Genomic DNA, 13,602 nt, shown 5'->3' on the forward strand with positions numbered 1-13,602 from the left:
AGGAGCAAGAGCTTGAAGGAAAGGAGCAAGAGCTTGAAGGAAACAAAGCAAGAGAAAATATTTCACAATAGGAAAAATGAAATTGCTATGTGAATGGATGAATTTACAATTGAGAGAGAGACCACTTATAAAGGCCTCAAAGAAGCTTGTAGAAGGAGGTAGAAGATAAGGTTGACAACTAAGCACTCTTCCACAAAAAGGTGGAACACGCTAGAAAGGAACAAACTCCCATGTTGTCAACAACTCATCACTACAACTAATAACTACTAAATATTAAATAAATACATTTACCTAAGTAAGCTTAAGTAAATAGAATAAATAATTAATAATTAATTAATTATTTACTCTAACAATTCCTAGTCAAACTCTTCATAGGGAAAGTGTAGATGCTACACCATTGCAGCCATCAAAGCCTAGTCTTGATATATCTAAGGTTGGAAAAAGTAAATCTTATGGAGATGCCAACTTGGATGAGGTGATTGAACTTCCAAAGTTTGATCTAGCAACAATCACCATAGAGGAGATAAACATATTGCAAGAAGCTCTAGCAAGGAAGAAGAACCAAGAGTTACTCAGAAGGGAGCACAAGAAAAGACAAGTGGTATATGGCATCAAAGACATATTTCTTGATGCATTCAACCTTCTTACACTTAATAAGGATAAACCTATTATTAAGCAACTTGTGAATATCATAGATAAGATCAATGATGTAGACTTGGATACAAACACCAAACTTTTAGAATGGTCCAAGAAGAGATTCCAAACAAAGGTTGATGAAAAGATTTCTAGTTCGACTACACTAAGATGGGTTGATTTAGCAACCAAAATGGAAGATGTGAAAAAGGTTTTAGAAAATATATTTTCTCTATACACAAAGCTTTGTGATGTGAATTTATTTACACAAGAAGCACAAAGGGCTATTGATCGACTGCAGGGAGATTTTAAGACAACATGTAATATTCTTAAGTTGTCTCCTAGTCATAGTCAAACTCATTTTTTTTAGATTGTTATCTACTCAAGGTTAGCTAGATGCATTACAAGAAAAAGATGTAAATACTAGGGCTACCTTGATAAATGTACAAGCCATGTTAACCCCACACATGGATGTGTTGCACAAGGAACTAGCCTTTGCAGAAATATTGGTGATGAAAGATTCTCATCTTTCTAGTCGTGAAGGCTTAATGGACCTTGCTGACAAGCTAGATGTTCAAGTATAATCTCTAGAGGTAGTGTGCAACAATTGGGATGCAACACTTAAGATTATAATTGAGGTCCATCAAACATTTTTGAACAAACACACTATTCATGTACCGCCCATGACATAAGTGTCAAAAAGGGGGATATTGAGTAATAAGGGGGATATTGGATACAGACAAGAGAATTGAGACATAAACAAAGGGTGAGTAAATGCAAAAACAAAGTAAGACAACAGTTGAAGCAAATTTACTCAACATGAGTATCAGATTTAGATATAACACAGAATAATCAACTTAGGGGGAGTTAAGAAATTTTAACTTATGACTAAGAAGTCATTAGTTTTGCAAAATTTTGATATTTTGAAATTTTGTATGTGAGCCGAGTAAAGATTAAAGATTATCTAAGTTATGCTCAAGTTAAGGTTATAAATGCATGACAAAGTGTTTTTGCCACTCATGTCAAAGGGGGAGATTGTTGATCTCATTTTGGTTTTGACATATGAGTGACAATACACTTAAGTTATTACTTAACAATACTTAGAGCATGCCGAGCAAGTAGTGTATGCCAAGCACAAGTTGTTAGATAATGCATGTCAAGCAATATATATAGTATGTGTTGAGCAGATAGTTAGTGCCGAGTCACTCTAGTGATGGGAAAGCTAATATATGTCGAGTGATTCAGATGTTGAGTGAACAGTGGATGACAAGTCATTCAGAGGTCATGTTACAACATTGAAGATATAGTGGATGTCGAGCATCAAATTCTTCAAGTGTCGAGTAAACAGTTTTGGGCATAGTTGTTTGTAATGACATAAACTCCTATGTAAACCATTTTTGGGCCAACTTAAGGATTGTTTTGCGATTCTAAATGATAAGAATGAATCTATATTGAGAATCCCTATGCAGTAGATGTAACCAATCAAATTGAGGGACATTCTAAGTAGAAAAATGGGTGAATCACAATCGTTGATTCCTACCTAACCTTAGGTCACCTAGATCTTCTTAAGAAAGACAAACCCTAAGTGTAAAATGAGAGAAGAGAGAAGTTTGCATAGATAGAGCATTCATGGTGACCAAGGAGTTGTGATTGAGATATGAATTGCAGAATCAATTAGAGAGAACAAAAGAAAGTAGAGAGTGGACAAAAGTGATAAATTTGATCAAAGAGGATCAAGTATACACTAGTAAAGAGAAGATCTAATATCTAGTAGACTAGTGCTAATCGAAGGATCGAGGTTGAGACATTCTAATAGGTTAATCAATAAAATCTCTTAATCGAGTAGTCCTAGCAGGCTTTCATAAATCCTTTAATAGGGTGCTTACTTCATTATAAGTTGAAGTCCTTTAACCAAGCACACTTCTAATGGGATGTTGAAATCCTTTAACAGAGTAAGATCTAACAATCTTTGTAAGCCTTTAATAGGGTAAACCTTTCATAGGGTAGATCATAGTTTATGGTCAAACATTGTAACCTTCATTGGATACACTTTACAATTGTAGTAGTGAAGATTTGTGCGTGTCATCCCCACCTAGAGTTTACTTTCCCTATTGTATTTGCAACACTTGGATTGGTATTGTGTTTCCCTTGTGTGGTTATTTTTAGGGATCCAAATTACCTCCAGCAGGGGTACCCTTAGATTCTTGCTACATCAATTGGTATCCGAGCACAATTGTTCTCAAGTGTTTCAACCGAGCACCAAAGTTGAGGCAGTTTGCACCAAGACTTGGGTGAAGAGTGGAAGAGAAGGTTGACCTTGTGGAGTTGATTAATCTTTTGGATTTGTGGATTTATGGCTTTGGGTTTGCAATGGATCTTGGAAGATGCCTTCAAGAAGATTGGACCTTAGGGAAATTGATGATCTTAGTGATGTTGTGGAAGAAAGGATCACAAGAAAGGTTAAAGCATATTTTAGATATGAAATGGAGGAGGTTAAAGCCAGTTTCAAATTTGAGATGCCACTGATGAAGAGTGACATGATTGCTGAAATTATGAGTGCTTTAGGTGGTGTACCTAGGAATTTGAGTACTAAAGATGGCAATGAGGAGGTTGTTGACTACTTTGAAGTTGATGGATCAAGTGGTGAGGACAAAACTGATCATTTAGAGAGACCTATTGGAACTAGAGCTGGTCAGTTTGCTAGACCTAGATCTCAATTAAGGTTGAAACATAAGATGGAGGTTTCTAATTTCTTAGGTACTTTGACTCCTGAAGACCTGATTGAAATTTTGTATGTGAACTGAGTAAAGATTATAGATTATCTAAGTTATGCTCAAGTTAAGGTTATAAATGCATGACAAAGTGTTTTTACCACTCATGTCAAAGGGGGTGATTGTTGATCTCATTTTGGTTTTGACATATGAGTGACAATACACTTAATTCATTACTTAACAATACTTAGAGCATGTCGAGCAAGTAGTGTATGCCAAGCACAAGTTGTCAGATAATGCATGTCGAACAAGATATATAGTATGTGCTAAGTAGATAATTAGTGCCAACTCACTCTAGTGACGAGCAAGCTAGTATATGTCGAGTGATTTAGATGCCAAGTGAACAGTAGATGCCAAGTCATTTAGAGGTCATGTTACAACATTGAAGATGTAGTGGATGTCGAGCATCAGATTCTTCAAGTGCTGAGTAAATAGTTTTGGACATAGTTGTTTGTAATGACATAAACTCCTATTTAAACCATTTTTGGGCCAACTTAAGGATTATTTTGCGATTCTAGATGATAAGAGTGAATCTATATTGAGAATCCCTATGCAATACATGTAACCAATCGGATTGAGAGATGTTCTAAGTGAAAAAAATAGGTGAATCACAATTGTTGATTCCTACCTAACCTTAGGTCACCTAGGTCTTCTTAAGAAAGAGTGAAAAGAGAAGTTTGCATGTACAAACAGAGCATTCATAGTGATCAAGGAGTTGTGATTGAGATATGAATTGTAGAATTAGTTAGAGAGAATAGAGGAAAGCAAAGAGAGGAAAAAAATGATACATCTGATCAAAGAGGATCAAGTATACACCAGTAAAGAGAAGATTTGATATCTATTAGACTAGTGCTAACTGAAGGACCGAGGTTGAGACATTCTAATAGGTGAATCAATAAAATCTCTTAATAGAGTAGTCCTAATAGGCTTTTGTAAATCCTTTAATATGGTGCTTACTTCATTGTAAGTTGAAGTCCTTTAACCAAGCACACTTCTAATAGGGTGTTGAAATCTTTTAACAAGGTAAGATCTAACGATCTTTATAAGCCTTTAACAGGGTTGACCATTCATAGGGTAGATCATAGTTTATGGTCAAACATTGTAACCTTCATTGGATACACTTTACAACTACACTAGTGAAGATTTGTGGGTGTCATCTTCACCCAAAGTTTACTTTCCCTATTGTATTTCCAACACTTGCATTAGTGTTGTGTTTCCACTATGTGGTTATTTGCAGGGATCCAGATTACCTCCAAAAAGGGTACCCTTAAATTCTCACTACATCAATTGGTATTAGAGCACAATTATTCCTAAGTGTGTCAACCGAGCACCAAAGTTGAGGTAGTTTGTGCCAAGACTTGGGTGAAGAGTGGAAGAGAAGGTTGACCTTATGGAGCTGATTAATCTTTTGGATTTGTGGATTTATTGCTTTGGGTTTGCAAAGGATCTTGGAAGATGCCTCCAAGAAGATTGGATCCTAGGGCAATTGATGATCTTAGTGATGTTGTGGAAGAAAGGATCACAGGAAAGGTTAAAGTAAATTGTAGATCTGAAATGGAGGAGATTAAAGTCAATTTCAGATTTGAGATGGCATTGATGAAGAGTGATATGCTTGCTGAAATTATGAGTGCTTTAGGTGGTGTACCTAGGAATTTGAGTATTGAAGATGGTTATGAGGAGGTGGCTGAAGACTTTGAAGTTGTTGGATCAAGTGGTGAGGATAGAACTAATCATGTAGAGAGACCTATTGGAACTAGGGCTGGTCGGTTTGCTAGACCTGGATCTCAGTTAAGGTAGAAGCATAAGATGGAGGTTTCTAATTTCTTAGGTACTTTGACTCCTGATGACTTGATTGAAATTTTGTATGTGAGCCAAGTAAAGATTATGGATTATCTAAGTTATGCTCAAGTTAAGATTATAAATGCATGACAAAGTGTTTTTGTCACTCATGTCAAAGGGGGAGATTGTTGATCTCATTTTGGTTTTGACATATGAGTGGCAATACACTTAAGTCATTACTTAACACTACTTAGAGCATGTCGAGCAAGTAGTGTATGCCAAACATAAGTTGTCAAATAATGCATGTCAAGCAAGATACATAGTATGTGCTGAGCAAATAGTTAGTGTTGAGTTACTCCAATGACAAGCAAGCTAGTTAATGTTGAGTGATTTAGATGCTGATTGAATAGTGGATGTTGAGTCATTCATAGGTCATGTTACAACATTGAACATCCCTATGTAGTACATGTAACTAATTAGATTGAGGGATGTTCTAAGTAGAAAAATGGGTGAATCACAATTGTTGATTCCTACCTAACTTTAGGTACCTAGTTCTTCTTAAGAAAGACAAATCCTAAAGTGTAATAGGAGTGAAGAGAGAAGTTTGCATGTATAGATAGAGAATTCATGGTGATCAAGGACTTGTGATTGAGATATGCATTGCATAATCAGTTAAAGAGAATAGAGGAAAGCAAAGAGAGGACAAAAGTGATACATCTGATCAAAGAGGATCAAGTATACACCAGTTAAGAGAAGATCTGATATCTAGTAGACTAGTGCTAACCAAAGGATCCAGGTTGAGACATACTAACAGGTGAATCAATAAAATCTCTTAATTGAGTAGTCCTAGCAAGCTTTTGTAAATCCTTTAATAGGGTGCTTACTTCATTGTAAGTTGAAGTCTTTTAATCAAGCACACTTCTAACAGGGTGTTGAAATCCTTTAACAAGGTAAGATCTAACAATCTTTGTAAGCCTTTAATAGGGTAGGCCTTTCATAGGGTAGATCATAGTTTATGGTCAAACATTGTAACCTTCATTGGATACACTTTACAATTGCACTAGTAAAGATTTGTGGGTGTCATCCCCACCCAAAGTTTACTTTCTCTATTGTATTTCCAACACTTGCATTAGTGTTGTGTTTCTGCTGTGTGGTTATTTGTAGGGATCCAGATTACCTCCAGCAAGGGCACCCTTAGATTCTCACTACATCAAGTGGTATCAGAGCACAATTGTTCCCGAGTGTGTGACTGAGAACCAAAGTTGAGGCAGTTTGCGCCAAGACTTGGGTGAAGAGTGGAAGAGAAGGTTGACCTTGTGGAGCTAATTAATCTTCTGGATTTGTGGATTTATTGCTTTGAGTTTGCAAAGGATCTTGGAAGATGCCTCCTAGAAGAGTGGACCCTAGGGAAATTGATGATCTTAGTGATGTTGTGGAAGAAAGGATCGCAAGAAAGGTTAAAGCAAATTTTAGATCTAAAGTGGAGGAGGTTAAAGCCAGTTTTAGATTTGAGATGGCACTGATGAAGAGTGACATGATTGCTGAAATTATGAGTGCTTTAGGTGGTGTACCTAGGAATTTGAGTACTGAAGATGGTTATGAGGAGGTTGTTGAAGACTTTGAAGTTGTTGGATCAAGTGGTGAAGATAGAACTGATCGTGTAGAGAGACCTATTGGAACTAGGGTTGGTCAGTTTGCTAGACCTGGATCTCAGTTAAGGTTGAAGCATAAGATGAAGGTTTTTAATTTCTTAGGTACTTTGACTCCTGAAGACCTGATTGTTTGGATTGGTGAATTGGAAGACTTCTTTGAGCTTGAGAATATTGAGGATCCACTCATAGTATGGTTGACACAAACTAAGTTGAAAGGACATGCTGCTCTTTGGTGGAAAGATTTACAAAAAGATAGAGGTGAAATGAAGATCACTAGATGGAGGTTGATGGTAACTAAGTTGAAGGCTAAGTTCATTATTGTTGATTATGAACTTGAGTTGTTCAAAAGGTTACAATTTGTTTTTTTTTAAAGATATGACTGCAAAAGATTATACTGAGGAGTTCTACAAGTTAACTATTCAGTTTGGGCATAGAGAATTGTCAAAGGAGAAGGTAGCTCAATATATTAATGGTTTGAGATTCAATATCCTCATCAGATTCAATATCCAAGATGAGGTTGGTATGTTGAGGATTAATTTGGTTGAGGATGCTTATCAATATGCCCTAAAGGTAGAAGATAAGTTGAAGAGGAAAAGTCTAGATAATTCTATAGGAAGGAGAAGTAGGATAGCTTGGCGAAGGCTAAACCGAGTGCAGAAGATGAACCAAAACCTATTGATCAAAAGAGAAGGATAGGTAGAGGTGAGTTTAAGGGTACTTGCTACAAATGTGGAGAAGTAGGACATAGATTTTATGAATGTCATAAGGCTGGTGACAGAAAGGTTGCTATTGTGAATGAGGTTGAAGACCATGACAGTCAACCTGAGAAAGGAGAGAGTTTGCTAGTTCGGTGAGTACTAGTTGGTCAAAGGACACTATAATCTTGTCAAAGGACTAATTTGTTCAGGACTCACTGTAAGTCTGGTGGTAAAGTCTACAATGTGATTGTGGATAGTGGTAATACCGACAACCTTGTTGCTAAGGAGGTGATTTAGAAACTTGGTTTGAGAAGAGTAAGACATTCTTATAGGATTGCTTGGTTGCAAGGTGAACATGCTTTGGAAGTTAGGGAGCAATGTCTTGTTGATTTCCAGATTGGGTAGTATAAGGATCAAGTGTTGTGTGATATTGTGGACATGAACAGTTGTCATTTGTTGCTTGGTAGACCTTGGGATTATGATTGCAGGGGTTGTGCATGATTGTATCAAGAATGTATTTACAATTGTGAAAAGTGGCAGGAAGCATTCTTTGATTCCTTTGTAGAATGAAGAGCTTGGTAGAAGGAACCTAAGTATTGACAGCCGAGTTGAGTTGAAGGATTCTAAGAGCGTTAGAGGTTAGCATGGAAAGCAGACTTGTAGCATACCGAGGATGGATGTGAAGAAGCAAAAGAAGAGCAAAGGAAAGAGTGTACAAGTTGAGGACTTGGAGGATATGTATGTGAAGAACCATTTTGGGATTTATGTGCTGAATCCCAGAAGATGTTCTTCCAGCTATTGAGAACATCTTTTTGAACCTGGGGTGTCTAATGTAGGAGCATCCTTGGCTAGCAATCCTGCATGTTGGTGTGGCTTGACCTTGGGGTTGGAGGACTTAGTCAAAGAATGAAGGAAACTCAGTCGATACTAAGTTGGTTTGGTTGTTGTGTTAATGGACTGACTCGGTTAACAAAGATGTTCAATGATGCTTGGGGCACTTGACATATACTAGGAGCTCGGTTGCATTGGGAGCTTGGCAATAGTGTTGTCGAGCAGTTTGGTTAATGAAGGGGCTCAGTTGCTTCTGGAAGACTCAACACATACTAGTGCTCAGTCAATGAAGGATCTCAGTTATGTCTAGTGGAATGTTGACACTCAACATGGTTTTCTTTGACACTCAGTTTGGTCTTGGTTCCTATGGTGCCCAAGTTGTCTGTGGGCCGACTTTTGGCATTTAATTTATGTATAGGTATTTAATTTGTGTTGCAACCAACTAGTGACTTATGCAAACGTTTAATGTAAGGGTTTATTTTAGTTTGTAATGGGCTAGGCTGACTTGTGGCTTAGTTGGGTACACGTAAGGGGATTTTGTGGAGTCTTAAGCAGGAGATGGTAGGTTATCCATCTTGAAGAAGATGAAGTCTAGGAGCAAGCTTTGAAGGGCTAGTAGTGGAGGCTTGGGAAACAAAGAGATTGCTTGGTGGGCTTGCGAGTAGAGGCTGAGGTCTTCCTTGGAGGTTTGTACCAGAGTGTGGATTTGGACTAGTTGGGATTAGGATTGAGTTGGATCTTAAGGGATCTCGTAGAATTGTTTTGTAATTGCTATTGTATTTGGCCCTAACCCGGAAGGCCTGACAACTGGGCATATTACATGTAAACAATTATTTTATAAATAAAGTCTTGAGAATTGATATTAGATCTTGCATTGGTGTTGTGTTTCCGCAGTGTGGTTATTTGTAGGGATCTGGGTTACATCTAATAGAGGTACCCTCAGATTCTCACTGCGTCATTTGTTGAGTATGAAAGTAATTGGTGGATTGTTATGACAATATGTATGGATGTAATATAATATTTTATGCACAATTGTTAAACATGGACTTAGAATATATAGGACACAATTGTTAGTTGTTTTCTCGACAATAACAAGTTGGTTGGAAAACATGATCCATGATAACAAAAAAATTCCCTGATTTTATACTTTAATATAAAACTTTTACATCGATAAAATTTATTATTATTACTTAAAAATTGAAATAATTAATAATAATTAAAAATCTCAACTTCCCTTATTTTAAGCGGCAACGTCTATACAGCCACGAAAATGCACTTCCTTACGTAGGAGAGGACTAGGAAATTTTTTTTGAAAAGTTAAAAAAACAATATAAAAGGAAGTGCATTTTCGTGGCTGTATAGCCACGGGCCGTCTTATCCTAACCAAAAAGCCATATGGTAGACCCAAAAAAATTCTCCAAATTGTTATGTTCTAGGAAAGCCAAATCATTTTGGGAAAAGTACATGGGAGTACTAGTCAGTTTATGTTTCCAAAACTATTTATCTTGCTTTTAAGTTTTTTAATTATTCATCCTTTCAATTTTCAACTTGTTTCTCCTTCCTTCAATGGATATTTAGAATTATTAAATGCTTCATAAAAATTTATTATTATATTACTTTTAACTTTTCTAGATTTGTTATATATATATATATATATATATATATATATATATATATATATATATATATAATCTTTTGAAGACTCACACAAATGGTTGTTGCAATGATGAAATTAGTAGCTTTTTATAAGGGTATGGACATGCACCAAATCGTAATGGAAGCAATGTTTTTATCAAATATTACACTCAAAAATGCTCTAGTAGATATGTATGTAAAATGTGGAAGCACGAAAAAGGGAGTGAACTGTGTTGATTAGATGCCTAAATGAAGTATGGTCTAAAGAAAGTTATGGTTGTAGGATACGCATAAAATGTTTCAATCAAAAAGATTTAGAAGCTTCCAAATAATTGTAATGGTGTATAGCTAGATCACGTGCAATATTTGTCAGCATCCTCTTAGCCTAAACCGAAATGGGAGTTTTGGAATAGGGTATTAATGTCCATCACAAAATAAAATCTTAGATAAATATTGTTACATATTGTAGCTGCAATTACCTATGTAAACATGTATGCAATGAATTATAAGCACAGAGAAGGCTTGTAAACTATTTCACATAATCCTTCTAAGCATTTATTTGGTAGAATGTCGTGATTGCAACATATGTAAAGATTGGAATCACCATGCATGTGAACTATTTGATAAAATGCCTAAAAGAAATATGTTCTTGGTATCCTAGTTGTAGAGTATTGAGAATTTTGTTGAAAAGGATTTATAAACTTGCAACCAAAATTAATAAGTAGGTGTGAAGCCAGAGTCTACAAACTTTTCCAACATCCTCCTAGCTTGTGCCAAAATGGGATCTTTAGAGCAACCTATAAATTGACATCACCAAAGGCATAAATGATAAAAGAATTGTGTCAAATGTTGTAGTGGAAAATGCCTTGGTGAATGTGTATGTAAAAAAGTGTTCATGATAGATGGTTATGATTCAGTGCCCATGATCAAGTGAGGAAAATTAATTGAATTTTAAATGCAAGGGTGCTTTCACTTTCAATATGTATATAAATGGTTGATGCAATTTGATTTGACTTAAAAGAGAATTTATCTCTTTAAGGAAATCAAATTTCCTCTAGGAAAAAAATCTCATATGGATTAACTTGACCCAATGTTATATGAATTAACTTGACCCAATGTCATGATTCCACCCTTTCAATTGGCCTTGAGTAGCCCATAGAATTTACTTATGGATAAATTCCCATTTAAAATGCATGCAAGAGGAGAAAATATAGAATTTATCCTATCCACTCTTGCAATACAACAAGCTCAATTCTTTCATTAGAGGAGCTTTCATACTCTTTTAACATTATTTGCACATGTTTGGATGGAACTATGAGTTTAATAAAATTGGATATCAATAATGTGCTTGGTCAATTTTGAATCCAATTTTTGGACAACCTTTCATGAATTTAGCCACCAAAAAGTGTGTTACATTAAATTTGAAACACTCCTCTTTTATCCCAAATCTAAGTCATAAACAAGTTGGTTTGCATATCAATTTTAAGACAAGAACACAATTTAGAAGATGAAGGAAGGCACTGAGACCAAAGCATGAATACTAAGGTTGTTGTAGCTCGCATCAAACTAAACATCCTACCTCAGAGCGCCTAACAAGTTCCTAGTAATTTCACCTCTTTCAAGTAGCAAAATATGTGTCATTTTCTACAAGAGATTTTAGGAAGTTCAACCCATTAAAAGTGTATCTCAGTTGAATTGGGTGTAAATGGGAGAAATATGTTGAGTATTTGGCACTTTAGATTGCTCACGGTGAAAACAAGTGGATTTACCTATGCCCAATGTGCAGCACACTAAGTCATCTTATGGCATATTTACAATATGAGAGGAAATGTCAGTTGGAGTAGCCAATGTCATAAAAGGTTTCAATCCTTGGACGTTTTAGATTCAAGAAATCTTGTCATTTGGAAATCTTGATAATCTTAGAATAGTTGCTAATAAAAATGCAAGACCATCTTGACAAAACCCATATAATTTATCACTTAACATTATAGGTTTGTAACTAACAAAGATTAATATTGAAATAAGTTCAATTTTGTAACTAAGGAGAAATGCTATTGACATGTGTTTGATTTTTCATATCATTGTATTTTAAAAGACAAGAATATATGCAACATTTTTGTCCACACATGCTTTAATATTTTAATTAGAATCTAAAATAGACATCTATTACTTGAAATAGGTTTTGAGAAAGGGACATGTCAACATGAGCCCCCTCTATCATGAATTATGTACATTCTCCATTGTGGGAGATGTTAGGTAGATCCCCCTTCTAATGTGTAATGAAGGTGCTCTTCCTAGGCTATCAACCTTCCTAATTATCAACTAACCTTACCCAGGTAAGTATGATTCAAAAAATTCCCTCTCCTCTATCTTATACTCTCTCTTCTCCCTCATTTCCTTCTCACACAAGTGGGAAAAATAACACCACTCCAAAGAAAAATACCATTACTTTTTTCATAAACTATATATTATATTGAGGAATGCACATAGTTGATTTAATCATGAAGTTCATTGAAATAAACCTCAAGTAAACATTATAGAGCTCTAAAAATAATGTTTGGTATCCTAAATATGCCTCTATAAAATTAGCTTCAAAGCTTGAATCATGTTTAACTGTCTCAAAAAAAATTCTAAATCTAGATTTAATAGAATATAGGGTTCACAACAATTCAGGTGGAAAAATTAATGACATGAGAATCTGGTGGAAAATATTCATTCTAAAAAGTAAGAACTTAAATAGTAACAAGCACACGTTGACCTATAGAAAATTGTGAAGAACAATCAATCTTTCAAACTGGGTGTTTTGTATCACAAAAACATAAAAAAATGTAAAAGAAAATGATTTGGAATTTTGTACATGTATATGGGGGAATATGAATCAAGGATATAAAACCCTAAGTTCATCACATAACCACACTTAGACAACTCTAAGAAGGAGTTGAGAATTTATCCTTTCAACTCAACTCTAAGGTAACTAGATTTAGGTAGATTGGTGTCAACCAAGTGATAAAGGAGCACTAATGCAAATAAAGATCTAATTTTTATAGGGCTCGAGAAAGGATACAAAGTTCCTTAAAACCCTAATTTAGAAAGAATTATGAAGACAAACTAAGTGGATGTTCAATATAGAACTAAGATATAAAGTAGTGTATTGAAATGAAGACAGGAAATGCAATACCTTTGAAAAACCTGGAAAATGGGTTGTAAAACAACCTTCAAAAGCTCTCACAAGAAGAGGAAAAAACCACTCAACTGGGAGCTTGTCTGCTAAGAAAAGGAAGAGTAAGGAGGTAGATTATCAGATGGAGACTGAATTTGATGATGATCTTGAGGAGGTTATAGGGAAGAAAATTGTTGACCATTTTTGCCCCCACTTTCTAAAAATGCCAATGTAGACCAGTCTCATGAAAACCTAGGGTGGCAGTCATGACCATGTCTATTATATTATTTATTTATTGCCATGTAGGCTTAATAGGGATACATAAAAAACTTTATTCGTTCTCTATGTCCCTAAGTCTTTTAATTCCTTTCAATCACATGAGGAAATCCAAGTTGTGATGGTGCAATCCTTCCTTTTCTCCTTGTCGCTTTGGTTTGAGCTCT

At 35.5% G+C, this 13,602-nt stretch overlaps 1 non-coding gene across 1 annotated transcript; it reads right to left on the reverse strand.

The window, feature by feature from the left end:
• Window positions 1–12,185: 12,185 nt before the first annotated feature.
• On the reverse strand, window positions 12,186–12,343 carry LOC149547884 (U1 spliceosomal RNA). The gene has a single exon (XR_016354611.1). It is a non-coding gene; the product is annotated as a U1 spliceosomal RNA (small nuclear RNA).
• Between the last annotated feature and the right edge of the window lie 1,259 nt (window positions 12,344–13,602).

Source organism: Cupressus sempervirens, chromosome 7 (assembly GCF_028749045.1).
Source record: "Cupressus sempervirens isolate cs-2001-9-10 chromosome 7, ASM2874904v1, whole genome shotgun sequence".
NCBI classification, from domain to species: Eukaryota; Viridiplantae; Streptophyta; class Pinopsida; order Cupressales; family Cupressaceae; genus Cupressus; species Cupressus sempervirens.